The following is a 20,846-nucleotide window of genomic DNA, read 5'->3' on the forward strand; positions in this document are numbered from 1 at the left end:
TACCAGGAATCCTTGTTTTCTCTGATAAAAAAATCCCCAATTTTCAGATTTAAAAAAGTAATCCAAAATCCATATTTTTCTGTCATTAAAATGAAATGCCACTAGTGTGTGTGTGTGTGTGTGTGTGTTAGTGTGTGTGTGTGTATGGAGGGATAGTGGTGTTTTTGGGTTACTTATTTTAATCCAAAAATTGGGGATTTTTTTTTTATCAGAGAAAACCAGGGTCTATACATCTGAATATAGAAAACCTGGAAAAATAATCCCAACTTAGGTATGACAAGCACCTTTTCATTTCTGCCTTTATGTACCTGATGAGGCAGAATGGATGATGACAGTGATTTTAGATGTAATATTATAAAGGTGTAACAGCCCAAGACAATGCTACTATTTAAAACAGGAAATGCAGAATACTGCATCTTATCTATCTAAAACTGAGTAAGGAATTTTCATAGATTCATATAATGACCTGTGTAGAAACAGGAACCTGGACGGGATAATCAGAGGCTCATACCCTGGGTAGCGAAATTTATTACTAATATTTAACAATAATTCATTTTTACGGCTTATCCAAAATACGTATATATTAGGAGCTAAATATCCTTGCAGCATTCTGAGATCCTGGGTTTTGGAAGTAAGTAAGCATTATGCAATCACTGTCCTCTTATTCATTTCTTATGAACCTTGAATTGACCAATACTTGATGCTGCACTGGATCACGTCAGCAGAGATGACATGATGTGCTGTAATATGTCACAGGTATTTAATTTTGTTATGCCTCCTGTGGGTCATTGAAGAGCAGGTAAATTCCTTGACCTTTAAAATTCCTGTGCAGAAAGGGAGGTTTTCTTCATTTTTTCCTTTTACAGAACCTTTTACAGTTATCTCATAGAATTCACCCTGAAAGGTAATAAATCGCCCACAGGACAGGAAGAATTTCAAAAGGTCAAAATTGTAAATTAGAGTAATGCTTAGAAGCCATGAACAAATACCAATTCTGCCCATTGTTTGGGAGATAAGCTCTGCTCATGAGCTATGCTAGTGATAGAGTAGACAGAGTGCACAGATCATTACTAAGTTTTCTTGGAACATAGGTTCAGTGGCAAAGTAAATAGTCAGATACGTGTTTATTCGGTACATTCTTGCTTGTAAAATACCATATCATTCCAAAGCTTGACATTCTGCTTTAATCTCCTTTAGCTCTTTCAGTTTCAACAGTCAGCTGTCTTGGTCACCCGAGGTCAGGACTATAAGTTGCACAAATGAACTCTAGAATGTATTTTCAGCAACAACATCTGGCTATTGAAGACTCCACAGACAGCTGCATTGGTGGCTCTGAAACTGTTTCTAGGGCTATCTTCAGGTCAAACTGCTGTAGGGCTGGCTGAAGCACCCTTTTCCACCAAAACTATTTTCTTTTTCCATAACTTTTACTTGAATCTGGATGATATCAAGTTTTCAGTCTTTCCTCAGACTCATGAAATATGCACTCATGTTAATGCTGCTCCCAGTGTCAAGACTCCTATCTGGCCTGCAGCTTGCCACTTCAAAAGTTAAAGCTTCCCTGGATAGCCTGTACCTTTCAGAGGCATAACACAACAGCTCTGCACCTCCAGCTTTGGTGCCCAGGGCAGCGCCAGGTGCTGTGCTTCTGGCAGTAGTGGCAAATGGCTATTTGTGCACCTTCCTCAAGGTGGTGCCTGAGGCTGCTGCCCTGATCACTCCTCCATCCTTAAACTTAAAATAGGACCTTGGAAAGCACAAGGCCTTACCTTGCAGTCTCCCTTTGGAAACCTGGAAGTTGGAAACCTTAGCCTTCTCTCAAAGGGAAAGAGAGATGTCACGCCATAAATTATTGACAAAAGAGACCCAAATTGTATTTCAAACAGTCACTTGCCCATGTTCAAAATGATAGTCCTGATAACAAATAAATGTGAGATTTTTTTTCTTTGCTGACAAAATATTGGAGGACTTTTTGCTCAAAGTCAGCCAGTCAAGCAATTTCACATCTTTGTTGCTATTGTGCTCATTGCTATATTTAACAGTTTATTTCAGCTGAAGGAATCACCTCACACACAGTCACGCACATTCCTATTCCATCTTGCTTCTGGAAAAATGCACATTTAACTGATAACTACCACAGATAAGCAATATTCATATTCATTTTCTATATAGATAATATAGATTAAGCTTATTTCTGGAGAAGGAAGAACTGTTGGTTTAGAAGGAAGAAGCGCAACAGATTTTTTTTATAGGTTATCAAACTTTGCCTGCTTTTGCCAGTTGTCAGTAAAATGCTCACAAATCATCTTTGGGCAGTACAGTAGTTTTGTAAACTTTTACGCTGTCACCATTGTTGAAAATGCTAACACCTGGTTTTAGGCTGTGCACAGACTGTTTGCTCCAGCAAAATAAAGAGTGTCCGCCCTTACTTCCACATTGTGCTAAGAGGGCTAATTATTACAAACTTAAAATTAATCATAAACACAACGTACAAAGAGTGAAATCCCATCCTGACTGAAGTCACTGGGAGATTTGTCATTAAATTAAATAGAACCAGGATGTCCCCAAAGGGGCATAAATAAATACCACACTATTACTTTTCTGTTTTACTGACTCCTGTCCTAAGACTAATATATTGTATAAATTAAAATGTAACAGAAGTAATATTGACACAGAATTAATGGGGCCTGAGTGTAATCTTTCCTATATCAGTTTTACACCTTCTTTTGGTTTCAGCGATTTCTTCCAGTTTAAAAGAAATAAAAAATATTCATTTTCTAGATAGCTGGATCTGGTGCTATTTAAATTAATGGGAGGAGGAACAGGGTCTGTGTGCCCAATCTAAAGCTTCCTGAAGGAATCAAAGCTCCTTTCATTCACTAAAGTGAACATTGGATCAGGTTCCTGTGCAACACTGAAGTGAAACTGATTCTTGACCTGTAATTATACCTTTTGCTCCTGCCTCAGTTTGCATTAAGCACCTTTAAATATGTGGATAAATACATAAATATATGAACATAAAGTAAAAAGTAAACATTTTTTCTTTAAATTCAGCTCAGTATTGTCCTTTAAGAATTGAGTTAAAAGCTTCAAATTCCAAATGGCTGACCTTGTCTTAGAAATAAAATAGCCACATTGAACAAATGACCTTTGGTTATTATGGAAAAATGAGCGTGGCATTTATTTTTTTCATTTACAGCACTGAATCTAGGATTTGGTTTCCAGTTGTACCTTGGCAAACACATTTAGGATGTTACTATACTTGCTTTGAACTTATTTCCCAGAGGAGTGTATCTTGCTCCAGAAAACAGGTGTTTCAGCACAATACCTTCAGGGCATTATTTACGTAAGTTTAATGTTATTTGTTTTAAAGAATCCACAAAAAGTATATGTTATTGTGTTTTGTCATTGTTCAGCAGAAAATATTAGGGTTTAAATAAACTATCACGTCTAATTTAAATGCCCATAACTGTTATGCTTATTTGTTTAGACCCATTAAATATTTGAAACCATCAGGCATATTACATTTTCCCAACCTTGTTTTCTAAATGTTTGTGTATCTCAAATAAAAACACAAGGCAAAATCATTAAGTCTTTATTACTGACAGTAACTTCTTTTAGGGTCAGATTCTGATATATCTTCTCACTATGACTAATAACTTATGCAGCTACACAAGAAGTTTACTGTGGAATAGACTGCTTAGCTCTGCAGTACAAGTCACACACCTACATGTGTACTTCTATTAGGCTAGACTATACTAATTAACTCCACAGTACCACAGCTTAGACGCTGATGTGGCTGGCTGGGACATGAGGGTACATCAGTGTGTGGGCTGCCTGCTGACTAGCCCCACAATGGAGCACCCCGTGCTCTAGCCAGCCTCTCCGCAGCATGTTAAGCCAGCAGGAAGCAACCCCGGGCTTGTAGGCTGGCCCCCAGGACTCTCTGCCAGCTGAAACTGCTCTGACCCAACTCAACATGCTGCAGACCGAGGTGCATGTTCAAACAGCATGCCTGGGAGTTATAAACTCCAGCACAGTAAGCCCCGGAGTTTACTGGTTCACATTAATTGCACATGTAGACATGCCTTGTGCATGATAAGATGCTACTTGATGTGAATAAGGTGTGCAGTCTTGGCTCTTAGTGACTTGTGAGTTTTAAAGGGAAAATTCTTAACAGGCCCCATTCTGCTCTCAGTTAAACCAAGGCAATCCCACTGTAGATGACACTATATTATGATGCAATCAATAGGAGAATATAGCTCAGTGACACAATGGGAAATTAACTTTCCTACCACTGCCCCAGTGAAAAACAGGAACAAAAACTGAGGGGTGAGAGAAGAGGAAAATATCCCATGAGATACAAATAATAAATCTAGAGCTTTTTTTCTAAAGGCCATTAAGCTCTAATTCATTTGAAGAAAAAAAAAGGGAGCTGCATAAAAGTAGGCTTTGAAAAGTATCAAGTGCGCCTCTTCTGAACCCAGTCTGATGTGTTGATGTCTCTGAATATTCAGAAGATTCAGAGTAGTTTGTGATGTGTAGAGCTGAAAAGCTTTTGAACACCTCTCCTCATCTTCTGTGTAGTAGGAGAGCCCTGCTTTTATAGGGGAAGCAAGTAGAGGAACTGTAATGAACACAGCATTGCAAACCTCCTTCTTAGTGCACTTAAGAAAAGATGGCAAATCAAAATTAAATATTGAAAATGCTTGACAGTGGAATTGAGAAGTTTGCTGGTGATGTTCACATTTTAATTTGCAATGAAAGTATGAAGAATATTTTATTTGCTCTCTTTAGTTTAGCTCCCTGGTACTGAAAACTGACATGTTCATGTGGAAATCCAGGTCTTACAGATCCAGCCAGATAAACTGATGCCAAATCTTTAATCTTTAGATTCAAAATAAACTTCTTTCTTCAACAGAGCTTAAGTAAAGTTGAATTAACCCATTTTGGGGGAACACATTTTAGCACTAAGCTCCATAGCATTAGAGTTTTGGACTTCCATAGAAACAAGACATGTATTTAATTAAGTGCTGACAACTATGCACATCCTTAGGAATTTCCCAAATATTTGTTCCAATAACATCAGTCTTTCAGGTAACCATAAGTTCTTGGTCACAAACAGCACTGTGCCAGCCTGATCTTAAATATTCTATGGTATCTTGTAAAATCAACTCCTGCATAGGCATTTATCAACACAGTAGCTGACTTTACAAACTACATGACAGTAAATCAGGCTCTGGGTTTTTGTTTCCCATATGCACTCCGCCAATAAGATGTTTGTGACACAAAGAGCCAGTTTTCATGCAGAAAGCTATGTGGCATCACTATGCTGAAGTTGTATCAAGGTATGACCTTCTTTCACAAGCCTTTGCAATGTTGTTGTTATTTCATATTTGTATTGAAGTAAGGCCTAAAGGCCTCAGCTAAAAACAAGCTTATGCTGGGCACTAAACAAAGAGGTAGCAAAGGACAGGCTCTACAATCTAAATAAACAAGAAAAGAGTATGGATGAGAAAGCAGTGGTACAGAGAGTTAAAAGAGACCTTGCTTTGTCAGGAAATATGTAACCTGATTCTTTCTTCACTGTCCAACCCACTGGATAACATGGCCTCCCTGTATAGGCAGTCTATTAACAGTCAATCATTGGTACCTCAATAGGGGGAGAATGAGCCACCAACATGCCATTCCAGTAGAAGACTCTACTCCTAATCCTGTTTTATGCCTGTGCATTTAGGTAGCTAACTCTTTACCAGTCCAACCTTCCTGGGGGGAACTACCACAATTTAAAGATAAAAAGTGTTCCGGGAAAAAAAATTTGTCTTCTTGAACCATATCTTAATTATGATCTATTAGATCCTAACCTTACATTCAGCTGTGACATGAGTGACTGATGGGAGAACGCACTGAGACACGCTGTAACCAATGCCACTGAGGGAAAGTGGTCACGACAAGGAGGATGTTTCATAGAGTTTTAAACTCTACTGGGCTTCTAATAGAGGTTTGCTACTGGAAGTCATTTTTTGGACAAGGCCTTTATTCACCAGAAATGCAGCTTCAGGTTGACCAAAACTATTTAAGAGTTCATGCCAAATTCAGAAAATCCTATACTAGGTCCCTAGTACTACTTCAGTACAGCCTCCTCAACCTGATTCAAACCCACACTGATTCTGTTCTATTTAGGTTTCCCTTCTTTGCAGTCTAATACATCATTAACATGCAAAAATCTCCATCTTTTCTAGACAGTACATATCCTGCAATAACTGTGTTCCAGTCATAATTGCTGTTCCACCATATCCTTTTATCCCTATAACAACCAGTGTAATGCTCTGTATCAGAAGTTCTAGTTCCTCCGCTGTTTTGTTCGGTCTCTTGGCATTAGTTTGCAAGCATTGCAGTTGTTGGGTTTTTTTCTGAGTTAATCCAATTTTGCAGCTGGATTAGGAACAGGCGTGGTTCTAACTGTACAGGCTATTCATTTTTTCTATGAAAAATATAGGAAAAAAACATTCTTTCTGCATTCCTATTAATGTGATAAAAATTAACATGCCATAACTATATCTTCAAGCTATGATTTTAATGATAAAACTATAATTTTCAGTCGTACTTTTTTTTGAAAAGCTTTGTTTTGCCTAAAATAATGAGTTGGCACAAATTTACTGAACTGTCTCACATACAGAAACCTGAAAAAATGTTAAACGTCAACACTCCTGAAAGAAAAGGTTTTGATTTTTTCATAATATTGTTTATTTCAATAAAATGAGAAGAAAATTAGTTTTTAAAAAACACATGGTGAAAAGAAAATTTCACTGCAGATTGAACAAATCCTTTCAAGTTAACAGGAAACAATTTTAATTTTGATTTGTCATTTTGGCCAAATTGAAAAATCAATCAATCAATAATCAATCAATCAATTATAATAGCAAATATGGGGATGTGTTAAGACCATACTAAGAACAGAAGTCATAATCATCGAGCATTTTTAATAACAAAAATAGAATAAAAATATTTTACTATAAAGAGCACAGTACACTGAATTACAATTCTGACAAATCATTTATACTAAAAGTTTTCCCCTATGCAGTTTTACTTTGTGCTCCTGAAACCAACTTTCAGTTTAAATTCTAAAAGACACTTCTATCTGGACCTGAAGGTAAGTATACACTTGGGTGTGTTCCTGAGTTGGAGCCATTACTTGTGCTCATTGGCCTGTTACAAAGCTCACTGAAGATTTAATTGGTTTTGGAATCAGGCCCCTGTCACATATTAGTTCCACACTACAGGAAATGGAATGGAGAAGTAAATTGATGTATAAGTTTAATGTACTCGATTTCTGTTTTGGTTTAGACTCAACCGTGAGAAACTTGGAAACATCAAAGGTGTGGAAGTAGCCTAACATATATGTTTCAGGTCAACATTAACCTGACTGGCAGGACTACCTATGGACTTGTTTGCAGTGACTAATCACCTTATGCCTGGCTATTCTATTAATCTGAACAAAAATCCACACCAAAATTAAACTAAAAACAAATGCAAAGTTAAGTGAGGTTTCACAGTGAGTTACCACCATACCATAAATTTAATAGTATCGTATTTTTACAATGGGTGGTCAGGTGTAGTCCAAAATATAGGTAGTGCATCAATTTAATTACCTAATGAGCTGTGTGTGAGAGATGTTTTCAGTTGTTTTCTTTTTGATTCAGGCGTCTAAAGTTTGCCTTGGTCATGCTTAGGAGCTTAGTTTAACTAATATGGAACTGGCTCTTCATCTCCCTTGGCCCTGTGTGCCTGCAAATAATCCAGTTGTTCATCTATTACATTCAGTTTCTCTTAAATCTTTTTTTTTCCCCATCAATCACATTTCTTCAAGAAATGTATGACTGAAGGAACAAACGTTGCAGTGCACAGAGTTGAAACGTTATTGTCGTCTAAACTGGAGAGGCAAAAAATGGAACTTTTAAAACGGGCAGTGCTGTTTCTCAAAATCTTATTAAAGTAATAAAAGCCTTCCAAATTTAATGTAAATTTGGTGTTAAAAACACATTGAACATGTCCATGTACCTGTGACAGACATATGGAATGTATCAGATTTTGACATATCGAATTTTCACATTCTCTTGTCCAATGTATTTGGTTCTCTGCCCATTTTCTGACGCAATATCTCTAAAAGTAGGCTTTGCATAGATCTTATATTTATGACAGGAAGACCTCTATTTACAGACTTCATTCCTTCATCACATTTTAAGGACACTTATTGGAGTCTTGTTACATAGCAACATTCCATTCCAATACTCCCCCCGCCCCCAGGGAAATTTCTATAGCTACCAAAAATGTGTCATTCAGTAAATGATGGTGGCATTAAGGTTAAAAGAAGTGGTCACATCATTTTACCTGTTCAATAAGCCAAACACCACACACACACGACTATCATACATAAGACCTAGATTTGCCTGGAGGTGCATCTGTGACATAAAATTCATACCTCTAGCTGAGTGCTGAAATAAAATAGAGGAGACCCAAAACTGACATAACTTAATCTTAAAAGGATGCCTTCCTTTTCTACTTCCCACTTCTGTTATTCAGGTTCTATCATAGCACAGGATGGTAATATAAAGGGAGAAATTAAAAGAAGAATGAAAGTATGAAATAAATCCACTCTGCATTGCACAAGCTCCTGTTATCCAAGCTCATCCCAAGGAAAATTAAGCTTCAAGTCTAAAACCCCACATATACAGCTCAAATTGCTATTATATTATAGCTCCTGGAATAAAATAGCACATCTATAGTTTGTGTGTGTGTGTGCATTTCATACATGTGAGATTTCAGAATAGACTGAAATTTAAATAAATATATCTCTACAGGAATAACTTTGTAAGTATGTTTTTTGTAATACAGAATTTCACTATTATTCTACTAATTGTTATTTCTGCAGTAGTAGTAGTTTATTCAAAGCCTATATCACTAAAAACACATAATAAAATAATCCGGTTATTTATATTTTATTTTCAATCTGAGATCTGCTCTAATTAAAGTGCTCAGAGCTTCTCATGTATCAGTGTCCCCTTTAGTTAAAGCAGCCTTGCTGCCATTTTGAAGCACAGGGGATGCTGATACATGGCAGGGATCCTGGTTTTCTCTGATAAAACAAAAATCCCCAATTTTCAGATTTAAAAAATTAACCCTAAATCCACATTTTCATGATTAAAATGAAACACCCCTTTATATATCTCTATATATTAGTGGTGTTTCATTTTAATCATGGAAAAAGGTGGATTTGGGGTTACTTTTTTTAATCCGAAAATTGGGGATTTTTTTTTCCTCAGAGAAAACCAGGATCCCCATACGTGAGACAAAGCAGCTGCCTGGAGTGCATTAAATACCATGCTCCAATGTGCTATAGTTGCAGGGCATTGGGGCAGCCTCCTGGCTTGTGAATAGGCACCCTTACAAACTAAAAGAGAAGCATAGGCTTCATAGACAATAGTCTACTTTGTCAGATGCTAAGGAACAATGATGTATACCTATCACCTTATTTACCAGGGTTTGCCAGATTACAATATCTGATTTAATACACATACTTGCCCAATGTGCAAGCAGATGCAGTGAAAAAGGCTTGATTTAAGATGATGGTTTCATGGTCTTTCCTGTTTGTTTTAAATGGATTAAGAATTCTTAACCCATTACTTTTAATCCTGTCAAAAATCAATCTAAGGTTAACTGTGTGTCACAATTGAAATTGGTTCTTATCTTCACTTTATGAAAAATAAAGACCCTTCTTACTACGTTCATCAGTTGTCACTTTGGATTCTGTAACGATGTCTAGAGATGGGGGAAATTACAAGAGATTAAGAATGAAATCCTGCAGTACATGTCTAATATCTGTGATATAAGGTACATCTCTAGACACACTCACTCCCATATGCCCTTCTCAAGCTGTCCATGTATTTCCTTTTGTTTCTCCCTAGAAATCAGAACTCATGTTCTTTCACTGTTTTTTTCCCAAAGCTTACTGACATCAGCTGAAAGACTGCCATGCCTTCACTTTGGCTTGTTTTAGGCCTTGTGAACATCAAACCACCAATCCAAACCATATGGTAGGCCCCTTCCTCTCTTTGCTACATACACCCACACACATATGCACACATACCTTTGCCACCTCAAAGATAACATTAATTGGTCACCTGGTTTCATGTGTGTATATGCTGATCCATCTATGCATTTAGAATCTGTTCCTGAAGCCTTTTACTCATAGGAAGAAAATTTACTGATCTTAATGTTAGAGAGGTGATATTAGTTTGAAGATAGAAGGAAGGGTAGAGTAACTATACCAGAGATGCATAAGCTTTCATAAGCAACAATATGCTTTATCAGATGCTATGAAGGAACTTGCTATGCAAGACCTCATACAGCACCTTCATTCCAAGGCACTTGACAAACTATATTGAGACAGCTCCCCTGGAATGCAGGTACTTCTGGGTGGAGGATGACCTAACTAGCAAACATCACAGTGCAATCCTTCTTCCAAATTCTCCTTGACATCAAAGAAAACCTTTATCTTTATGAAAAGGCTGACTGAAGCTTTAATATACACAAAGAATGGGCATGTGTTTTGTTGCACTGACTTATAGCTTGTGCACTAAATGGAGATCAGCCTACCTATCACTTGAGAGTGAAGGTCTCAGTAGTTTCTTTTAGGATTCAGATCTGCAGGTCCAGAGAGGCTAGATCTTTTAAATATGATACTTAGCCACTAATGGATCCTTGGGGGGATCCCTTCTTCCTATTTTCTAAATAAATAAATTATTCACATTTATAAAGCAATATATGAATGCTTAGCCAAATTATTATATTTGGGCTATGTTCCTAGATGCCTCTGAACTGCATTAGGTGCATCCCTTTGTAACAGTGGTAGGATAAAGGTGGCAACATGGCCACCGTTGTTCCACAAATACAACCCTGACTGTAGGACTGGGGGCCCATGCAGCATCTGCTGTAAGCTTGTAACTTTTCTGAGGAAACTGTAATACCAGTAGACATTATCACAGCACAACATAGACCAACCACACTTCTCCTCTTGACCCCTCAACAGATGGAGCTGAAAGAAGACACAGAGAGAAGCTACAGAGACCAAGAGTTCCTGTATAACCTCTTAGTGAAGCGTTGTGCTTTATTAGATCATCACACTCTAATTATTTTCCCAGAAGCCCAGTCCTTTGGATTTAACAGAAACAATATGACTCAAGATCCTGGATATAATGCACTGGAAATGTAAAAAAGGACTTCCTTTCTGTAGGCCTGCACACCAACTTTGGTAGGTGCACCTAGTCACATATACATCACTCTATGAGCATATCTGGACAGGCTTTTAATTAATAGCTGTTTACTTTATAAGGAATGTTGTCATTATTAAAGACATGTTAATACCAATGGATCAACTAGTTAATCTTATTTTATAAACTGCCAACATGTAGTAACACTTTCTGAGTCTTTTATGATGAGTTTCATTATACTGAAGAGCTAGTAAAGGTATATAATTCAATCCATTTTACTGACTCACAAAGGGTGGAGTAAAATGACACAGTCCTTTGGTTCTTCAGCTAGAACTTTCCATATTATTGAGTGATTATACATTTATCTACTTATTAACAAAATGTACAGTACAATGTGAACTTGTGTTCAGTAATTGCCCTCCTAAAACTAAGTTTATTGTACAAGACAACTACCCTGTCATGTAAAAAATATATAATTGTTCTGGGTCTGAAGAGATGCAAATAAAACTTAAGGCTGTCATTAAAAGAGGGCAAAAGACCAGCTAGCTAGACTGAAAGACTGGAATCCTGCCCAGAAGGTTAAAGTCTCCATCTACAAGATACTACAAAGAGACTGGATTTATTACACATTATCTACATCTTTGGCTGTCTGTCATAAAAATGATACAGAAAACAAGAAATACCTGTAGTATAAAAGACATACATCCTGTGTATGTGGGTGGGTGTGTGCACGTGCATGAGAAGATGACTATAAAAGTATTAGACACTTGAAATCTATGGAATCAATACTAGGGTTACAGCAATTGTACCATGTATTTGCTTTTTTCAGGATATTTGGGCTACGATGATAGCCTTCGGGTCCAAAATTATAGCTGCCCATCCAAATTACCTAAGGATCGCTGTAGTGTTACAGCTCCACCCCTGTTCAGCTCCTATACATGCCTACTGTGAACATGTGAATAGGTTCTTGGGACATAGCCATTAACCTGCCCTCTCAGTTCTTGTACTGGAGGAATCTCTCCCAGCTGCATAAGTGGTCCCTCTTGTAGATCTAGTCCTAAATCCCTTTTAAGAATGGGAATTTAAGCATTTTTGGAAATTTTACCCTTAAATTTTATCTACTTAGCCATCATCTTTCCTCTGCCAGAAAAGCAACTGGAAATGCAAGTCTGACATAAGGGAAAGGATTATGGGTGGAGTAATCCTGCACATTTTTAGCTAATATGTCAATTGAACTGGCTTAACGGGATGAGGTCACCCAGGGATAAAGTACTGAAAAACACAGTATTTAACATCCCTCTCCTATACCTACATTCTGCTATAAATTTAATCTTGTGAAATGAGTCTCTCTCCTCCATAAATATTTCTTTCCACTGGCTGAAGGGAAAGACATCTCCTAAAGAAGACAAACTACACAAAGTTTTTAGGGTGGCTGTCTGAACATGCAGACTCCCAGAAAAAATGAAGCAGGCTCCTTAACCGAACTCTACAGGCCAGCAAAACAGTTGTGCTATATGAAATGCAAGCAATCACCAGGGATCCCAAAGCAGTTAGTCTGCTCCAATTATCCAAGAATGTAAAGAATATGTTAATGAGAGGGAGAGTAAAAAGGAAATCTTAAAAGAGGAAATACAAGTCAGATGGAAAAACATGGCAGGAGTAAGGTGCATTGCAGAAACTTCAACTGAAAGAGGGCATTGCAGATTTGAATTGGTCTAATAAAAGGTATTGGATTTACCCAAATAACCTTGTCATACTCAAACACAGGAATTAGTTGGAAAATATCCCATATTCTTGAGATCAGAGTTAGAAGAGTTACTGTTAGGGATCACAGTGTTGGTAATTCATATGATTTCATTGCAGAAATCATCTTATTTGATGTATTATTTAAAGTCCTAGGTTATGAAGGCAAACGATTACCGCAGGATCTAAGCTTTCATTTTAAAAGAAAGTTTCTATTTCGTATGGTTGTGGAGAAAAGCTTGACAATATGGCTAAACCATACCATAAAGGCATAAAGAACCAAAAGGGAAATAATCAGAACCCAAACTTTTGTCTTAAAAATAATCTTATATTTTATGGAGGCTTGACTCATGCTTGTTGAAAGGTGGTATTGGGCAATTCTGGATCAGAGCTTTTCCTTTTGTGAAGATATGATCACAGACTGCCACAGGCATAGCTGGTGCAGGAGTTTTTTCTCCGCCTCTCTCTGTTCACCTGTTGAAGCAGAAGTAGCAGACTTTGTGTACTAACAGCACAAGCGCTGAAATGTCATGTGAGAGAGAATGTGCTACATATGTGTGGAAAATCAGAAAGATATCACTCAAGGAACGGAATTTCTTTATCTGCTCTGACCTGAGTGCAGAAACTAGCCACAGGCAATAGGAATTCCTCCACAGAACAACCTTCTTGAGAAATGTGAGACCAGTGACAAAGAAATATCTGCAATTTCCAGCCACATTAGGCCTAAGGGCACCATTTGCATGGTCATAATAGGCTTCCTTCATCACACCAGTTGCTATGACGTGCAGAACAGAGCCTGTATCTCCTTTTATCCTTCTACTTTGTATTTTGGGCTCCCTGCATTCAAGACAGATAGTAATTGCTCCACAGACTGACTTACACCAAGAGAATCCATGACATTTATAAAGATGGATGGAGCTATAATTTTAACCTTAGACTTTAGCGGCTGCTTTCATGTCACTAGGCTGGTTCAGTCAAGATGGGTGACCTTTAGGATTCAAGGGAAAATGCACCTGTTTTCCCAGGCTTTATCTTTAGCTGTTTGGAGAAGTGGGAGGTACTGGAGAAGTGATGGGCTTTGGACAGTTTGGTAGGGAGACTGAAAAGGAGGACCGTGTACTCTACAGTCATGTTGCATAGCTGATATTTTACTGTGCAGAGAACCTAGGGCAGGAACTGGTTTTCTAGAGGGATCATGCTTTTAAAGTCTCTATTTTTTTTAAATTCTGCAGTGTACAAGACAAGCACAATGACAATTTAATGAAAAAATAAACAATACTAAATAAAATTATGATTTGTCAACCTGGAGGAAGCAGATATACTTGACTAAACAGTTCATAGATCATTGAAATGGGTATAGCCAGCTCGTTCTTAAGAAGCTACAGATAATCTTGCTGGTTCTCTGTGACCCATCAAAGTCAACTAGATGAGAGAGAAGACAAGGCATGGTGACACCTTCGAAACTAGATTAGCTCTTAGAAGCATAAGCTTTTCTGGCAACAGCCTACTTAATCAGATGCCATGAATGGAGTATGAATGAAGAGCATCTGATGAAGGAGCCTGCCATCTACAAAAGCTCAAGCTCTCTGGACTAGTTAGTCTGTAAGGTGCCACCCTGCCCTATCTTCTCTCTGCCATCTGCTTGTCAGGAAAAAGATTTAAGGTCCTTCACACCAAATCCCCAGGGCAGGATTTTGTCCTATTCAATGCTGTACCTTCCATGCTGTTTATTTTCTGTTCATTGTGCTTAAAAATAAGGTAAATATACAAAATGATTTCAGAAACAATTGGTACATTTTAGGGGAAAGAAACCAATACTTTTACACTGAAAACACATTTCATATTGTTTCATAGTATGCCTAGTAGAGGGCAATGAAAATGGCTGTGGGCTAGGGCATGTGACTTATGAGCAGTAGCCTGGTTTTTTCTGATAAAAAAAAAAATCCTCAATTCTCAGATTAAAAAAGTAACCCAAAATCCACATTTTTCTGACATTAAAATGAAACACCACTAATATATAGATAAATAAGCATGGGAAATGTGGATTTCAGGTTACTTTTTTTAATCCAAAAATTGGGGATTGTTTTTTATCAGAGAAAACTAGGATCCTTGCTTATGAGCAAAGGCTGATGGAATTGGGCTTATTTAGTGTGGAGTGCAGAAGACTGAAGGTGGGGATTTAATAGCAGCCTTCATCTACCTGAAGGGGGGTTACAAAGAGGGTGGAGCTCAACTGTTTCAGTGGTGACAGGTGACAGAACAAAGACCAATGGTCTGAACTTGGAGCAAGGGAAATTTAAGTTTGATATTAGGAAGAACTATCTCATGAGGAGGGTAGTAAAACACTGGAACAGGTTACCCACAGAGGCTGTGAAATCTCCATCCTTGGAGGTTTTTAAAACCCGAGTAGAGAAAGTCTTGGCTGGGATGATATAGCTGGGGACAGTCCTGCTTTGAGTAGGGGGTTGGACTAGATGACTTCCTGAGGTCCTTTCCAACCCTAATTTTCTATGATACTATGTCCAGTTTTTTAATTGCCCATATATGTCAAATTAATGACCCAGTATTTCAGTATATTCTTGAGAGTTGATTTTCTAAAAAAACAGAGTCGGCATATGAGCTGTATGTTTTTAATCTACCTCAAAATTAGTTATTCTTTGAGGTACCAAATACCTAAACTATATTTTCACCCTCTTTGCCTTTATATTGCAATCACATTTTAAAAAATCAGTTAAAAATCCACGTTTTTCAGTTGAATTCTATCAAGGATCAAAGTTTGCTACAGCCCCACAAAAGGATCCATTAGATTTTGGAAAGATGCAACCGGACAAAACATAAGCTTTTCATAATGAAGCAGTAACCAAAAAGCAAATAAAAATAAAAACACAAATACATTATTTTTAAACATCTTCTGGTTGCTAATCCTATTTACTTTTTTTTTCAGCTCTGACTCATGATTTTGAATGCTTGTGTCCGGCAATGCTGCATGTATTTTAGTAAATTCTTGTCAGATTCTGCCAGACAACAGCAAGGAAGTTTCATGTGGGCAGTTATATTTTGTTATTTAATAACCCCATCTGGATGCATTAGAGAAAGTTTTAGTTAATTTCTGTTATATGCCACAAACATTTGACCCTTTTCAGTTTATGAACATGCTCAGTTACATTAGAAATGTTGAAATAATTTCAGATTGTTTGCAGATGAGCTGCTTTACAGTTGGCCCATCATAAAATGGATTCATTAGGAATGGTCTATTTGTTTCAGTTCTCTAGGAGACTGGACATTATTCATTGCTACTATTTTCTACCCCCACCATTCTGTTTAAAAGAGAAAATATTTTGAAGGGAAACTGGTAGATGACTTTTTCACAAAGGGCATAAATGTAGAACTATTACATGTGTGTTTGTTTTCTCTTAATATAAGGATAAGAATTACATTGATATTTATGGTACTATAAATAGTAAATGTGATTATTATATCTAAATGAGATATTTTGAGATCAAGGGTGAAGTGCACATGGTAAATGCGTGAGAAGATCCTGTAGATCAGTATTACTGAAACAATTCCTGTTTGTTCTGTTATATTGATATTGATAACTTTTTCATACACCAGTTGCATAGAATAGGCCTTCAATCATAAGAGTTACCTGAGAATGTGTGGGGAAAAAATAAGTTTCTTTATCTCAATTTATTTTATCTCAAGGTGTTGTCTCGTAGATAAACCCAATTCCAGAGAGGTAGAGTCTGGCAAGTCTGTCAAACTGTTTTTGGAATGGGGCTGACTCAACTCTAAATACTGAGCACAACAAATGAAATTATTGATAATTTGGCATTTCTTGGTTTTAGTGAACAATTGTAAAATTACAGCTCAGATCACTTTGCCTGCCTCACTCCTCCCATAGTTTTAAGAGCTGGGTGAGCTGTTATTCTCCTTGGGCACATCTACTTGAAACATTTACTGCGGAGTAGACTAATTAGCTCTGCAGCAAACATCTTATGTCTACATGTGTGACCCTATTAGGCCACAGCAGGCTGGGGTACAAGGATGCTTCAGTCCAGGGGCTGGCTGCTGGCTAGCTCCTAACTGAAACACCCTTGTGCCCCAGCCAGCCGCTCCAAAGTATGCTGAGATGGGTTGAAGCAGCCCTGGGCTGGCAGGCTGACCCAGGGCTGCTTTGACCCAGCTCAATGTGCTGTAGTCCCGTGTGTTCAAATGTTCAAATGGCATGCCTGGGAGCAATAAACATTGGTATGATATGCCCTGGAGTTCACTGCTTTGTGCTAGTTGCATGTGTAGATGCACCCCATCCTGTCCTAAACTGCTGTTTGGTATTTCTGTATAGTCTAAAAAATATTTTTTCAATGTAGAGGCACTTCCAAATGTTGGGATGTTGACATAGGTAATGCCAGTGTACTGTGTAGCTATAAATGTGTACTGTACTTTGGTATCATGTAAATTTTCAGTTCACTCTTCAGGGGCCATTTTGTAACATGAATGAGGGCTACAACATTTTCAGTAAATTCATTTGGGAGGCATAAAAAGAAGGCACAAAAAGTTATGCTTTTATTCCCATAGATCCTTGCAGTGCCTAACACAGTGATTCTCAACAAGGGTTGCATGGTATCCTGAGGTGCCTTGAGATCTTTTCAAGAGTGTCATGGAGTGCCACACAATGTTAATTCTGTTAGTTTTCCAAACTTGATTCATAAGGTACAGCCAGAGATTTTAAAGGGGAATTCATTGTGTTAAAAACACTCTGACCTGTTGTAATCTTTCAGAGTTCTTTACAACAGAAGAATTGTCCTATTATTTTTATGGACTAAGGGCAGGCATTACACCTAAATTGGTTTAAGTGATTGGAAACTGATTTAAACCTGTAACACAGCAAAGTTGTTTTCATAGATTGGTTTCAAAATGGTCAAAACCAGTTTCATAGTGCTAGGGGCTGGAAGGGACCTTACAGATCACCAGGTCCAGCCTCCCTGCACATGGGGAGGAAAGACTGCTGGGATCAAATGATCCCAGCAAGATGGGCGTCAAGACATTTTTTGAAGATCAGGGTGGATAACTACCATTTCTGGGGGGAGCCTGTTCCAAACCCTCAATACTTAGCTTGTAAAGAAGTTTTTTCCTTATGTCTAGCCTGAAGCGATCTTCAGTCAGCTCGTGCCCATTATTTCTTGTCTTTGCCTTCTGGCCTTGGCCTTGTAAGCATCTGCCTGCCTTGGCCAACTGAGGATCAAACATGTATTCTGTTTCTTAACCATCCAATCTACGCAACTTAGAGAAAGCTTTATAGATTGACTTGTTTCTACCTTGGGCTTTTTGACTCTCTGTACTTAGCCCTTGAGTCAAAAAACGAGTGAAAACTAATTCTGGGGCATATTCCAAGGGTGCCTTTAGTCTAAGAAGGAGCAGCTTGAGTCTGACAAGGTTGAAAACCATCATCTTAATACATTAGGATCATGCCCTAGCAGGGTTCCTTGTGTGCAACTCATTGAGAATTAGGGTTGCTCAGTACCAACAGATATCATGTCATGCTTACTTTGATCCCCGAATATGACTTTGGTTACCTTCACATTTGGAAATGCAATTCTGAAAAATTTGGAGTAAGTGTTTAGATCAGCCAGAACATCAAAGGGTCCTAGTCATAACGTCTTACTAATGTCTTAGTCAGATTAAAAGTCCTCTTGAACTCAAATCAGTCTTGCCTGAGTAAGGAGTGAATAAGGAGTGCTGAATAGCTCCCTAAAGGACTAGCTGTCATATCTTCAATGAAAGATTTTATTCTGTGCCTTTGGTATTTAATCACTGGGTTAACAGCTAAATGCCTAATAACTTTTTAATTCCTGGGCCAATTCTTTTCATCCTTTACCTATGCACTAGTTGGAAGTTAATGAAACAGGAGTTTGAACATGTACACTCAAGCTGGGTGTACAAGCTGATTTTGTCTTATGAATAGGAAAGTGAGCCGTTTTGCTAGAAGCCAAAAACCATCTTTTTGTACAACACAAAAATGACTCAGCAAATACTTTCCAAAGCTATTCTAAGACTAAGCATTAGACTTTTCATGTCAGAAAAATATCTACTTGGTTTTCCTTTAGCAAAGTTAAAAATGAGGAGGCAAGGATTTCCGGGGTGATCAGGAAAAAATAAATCATATCATGGAAGCCTGGCTGCAATGTGCTCTCCCTCTAGAGTTTTTTCTAGCTGGAAATTCTGCACATCCAATACAGGTTATTTCCTTTTCACTTGTACCCCAGGGTTAAAGATTTTGTAAGGTAAGTTATGAACAGGGATACTGGTTTTCTCTGATTTAAAAATTCCCCCATTTTTGGTTTTAAAAAGGTAAACCCAAATCCACATTTTCTATGATTTAAATTAAACACCATACACACACACACACACACACACACACACACGGCAAAATGTGGATTTGGGGTTACTTTTGTTTTTAAACTGAAAATCAGGGATTTTTTAAATCAGAGAAAACCAGGATCCCTAGTTAAAAATAAGAGTCACACTTAAGAGATTTTCTCCCAACTAAAATGACCCCTCCTTTGAAAATTCCCTTGAAGGTTTTCCATTAATATCCTTAGTCTCCACCTTCAGTGTCCTTGCCAAGTAGTATTTGATGTTATTTGAATTTCAAAATGTAGGCATTGCAACCTCACTACTTTTAGAATGAAAACATAAAAGTCAGACTTTAAGTACTATATATCAGGACTCAGCAACTCTCAGCATGTATGCTAAAGCATGACATGTGAAGCCATTTTGCTTGACGTGCCATAGCTGATCCTGGCTCTATCCAGGCCTCTGCCACCAGCCTTGGAGGCTGTGCTGCTCACAGCAGGTGGCGAGGAGATGCCCTGGTCTGAGCAGCCTGGGCTCCATGACAGGCAGCAGTGGGCCCAGGCTGCAAGCAGTTGCTCCGAGGTCTGGACCTGCAGCCTGACTCACTGCTGGTGGCAGTTACATGCATGCCTCGGGGAGTATGGTAGGGAAGGGCTGCGCTGCTACAACAGGGAGTGGGTCCCTTGCAGCTCCTCCACCATCCACCCTGGCACGCCCATTTCTTCCAAGTCAAGGTTACAGGATATTTTGGCACTCGGCCCAAAAACATTGCTGACCCCTGCTGTACATAAACAGAATTTCCCCTCATATCCTTGGGCAAGCTATTAATTAAAGGTCTGGCTGGGAATGGACAACATTACTTTAAAATAAATTGGCAAAGAGTATGATGAATCTTGAGGAGGTAAAGATGATGATGCCTTAGATGGGCATAAATCTTTCATGTTCTCTGCAAGTAAACCTTATATAACTGAGATGATAATTCCATGCATGGTTCTTGTACTTTTGATGGTATGTACTAATCATTTACTTAATTTGTTCCTTAAATGTTTACTGTCTTTCATAATATCTCCTCTGTCTTTACTGGTAGAACAAATATAGAAAATAACACTTAAAGACTTGTAAAATCACCTGCTTTTGTTTATGCTGCTAGAAAGTACATTTCCAGAGGCACAGAATAAAAATAAGAATATTAATTTTCTTTCCATAATTTGACAGAATGTCTGGCACTATGATAAGACCAAACTGAGACACTAGCAATTAAAGTTTATTTTAAGGTATATTAGCTAGGTATTATTAATATCAATTATTTATTCCCAAATACTAAAGGAATCTGCTGGCTTTTTCTGATCTCACTTATCCCAGTGCTACTCTTGAGTCTATTCTTACTTTAAGCCATATCATTGTAGATCAGTCCCCACTTGTGCACATGTTCTTCAGTGCCAGGAGCTGTGCCTTTAAGTCATGGTGGGGAGAGGGCAG

Source organism: Crocodylus porosus, unplaced genomic scaffold (assembly GCF_001723895.1).
Source record: "Crocodylus porosus isolate Cpor-Errol unplaced genomic scaffold, CroPor_comp1, whole genome shotgun sequence".
Taxonomy (NCBI): domain Eukaryota; kingdom Metazoa; phylum Chordata; order Crocodylia; family Crocodylidae; genus Crocodylus; species Crocodylus porosus.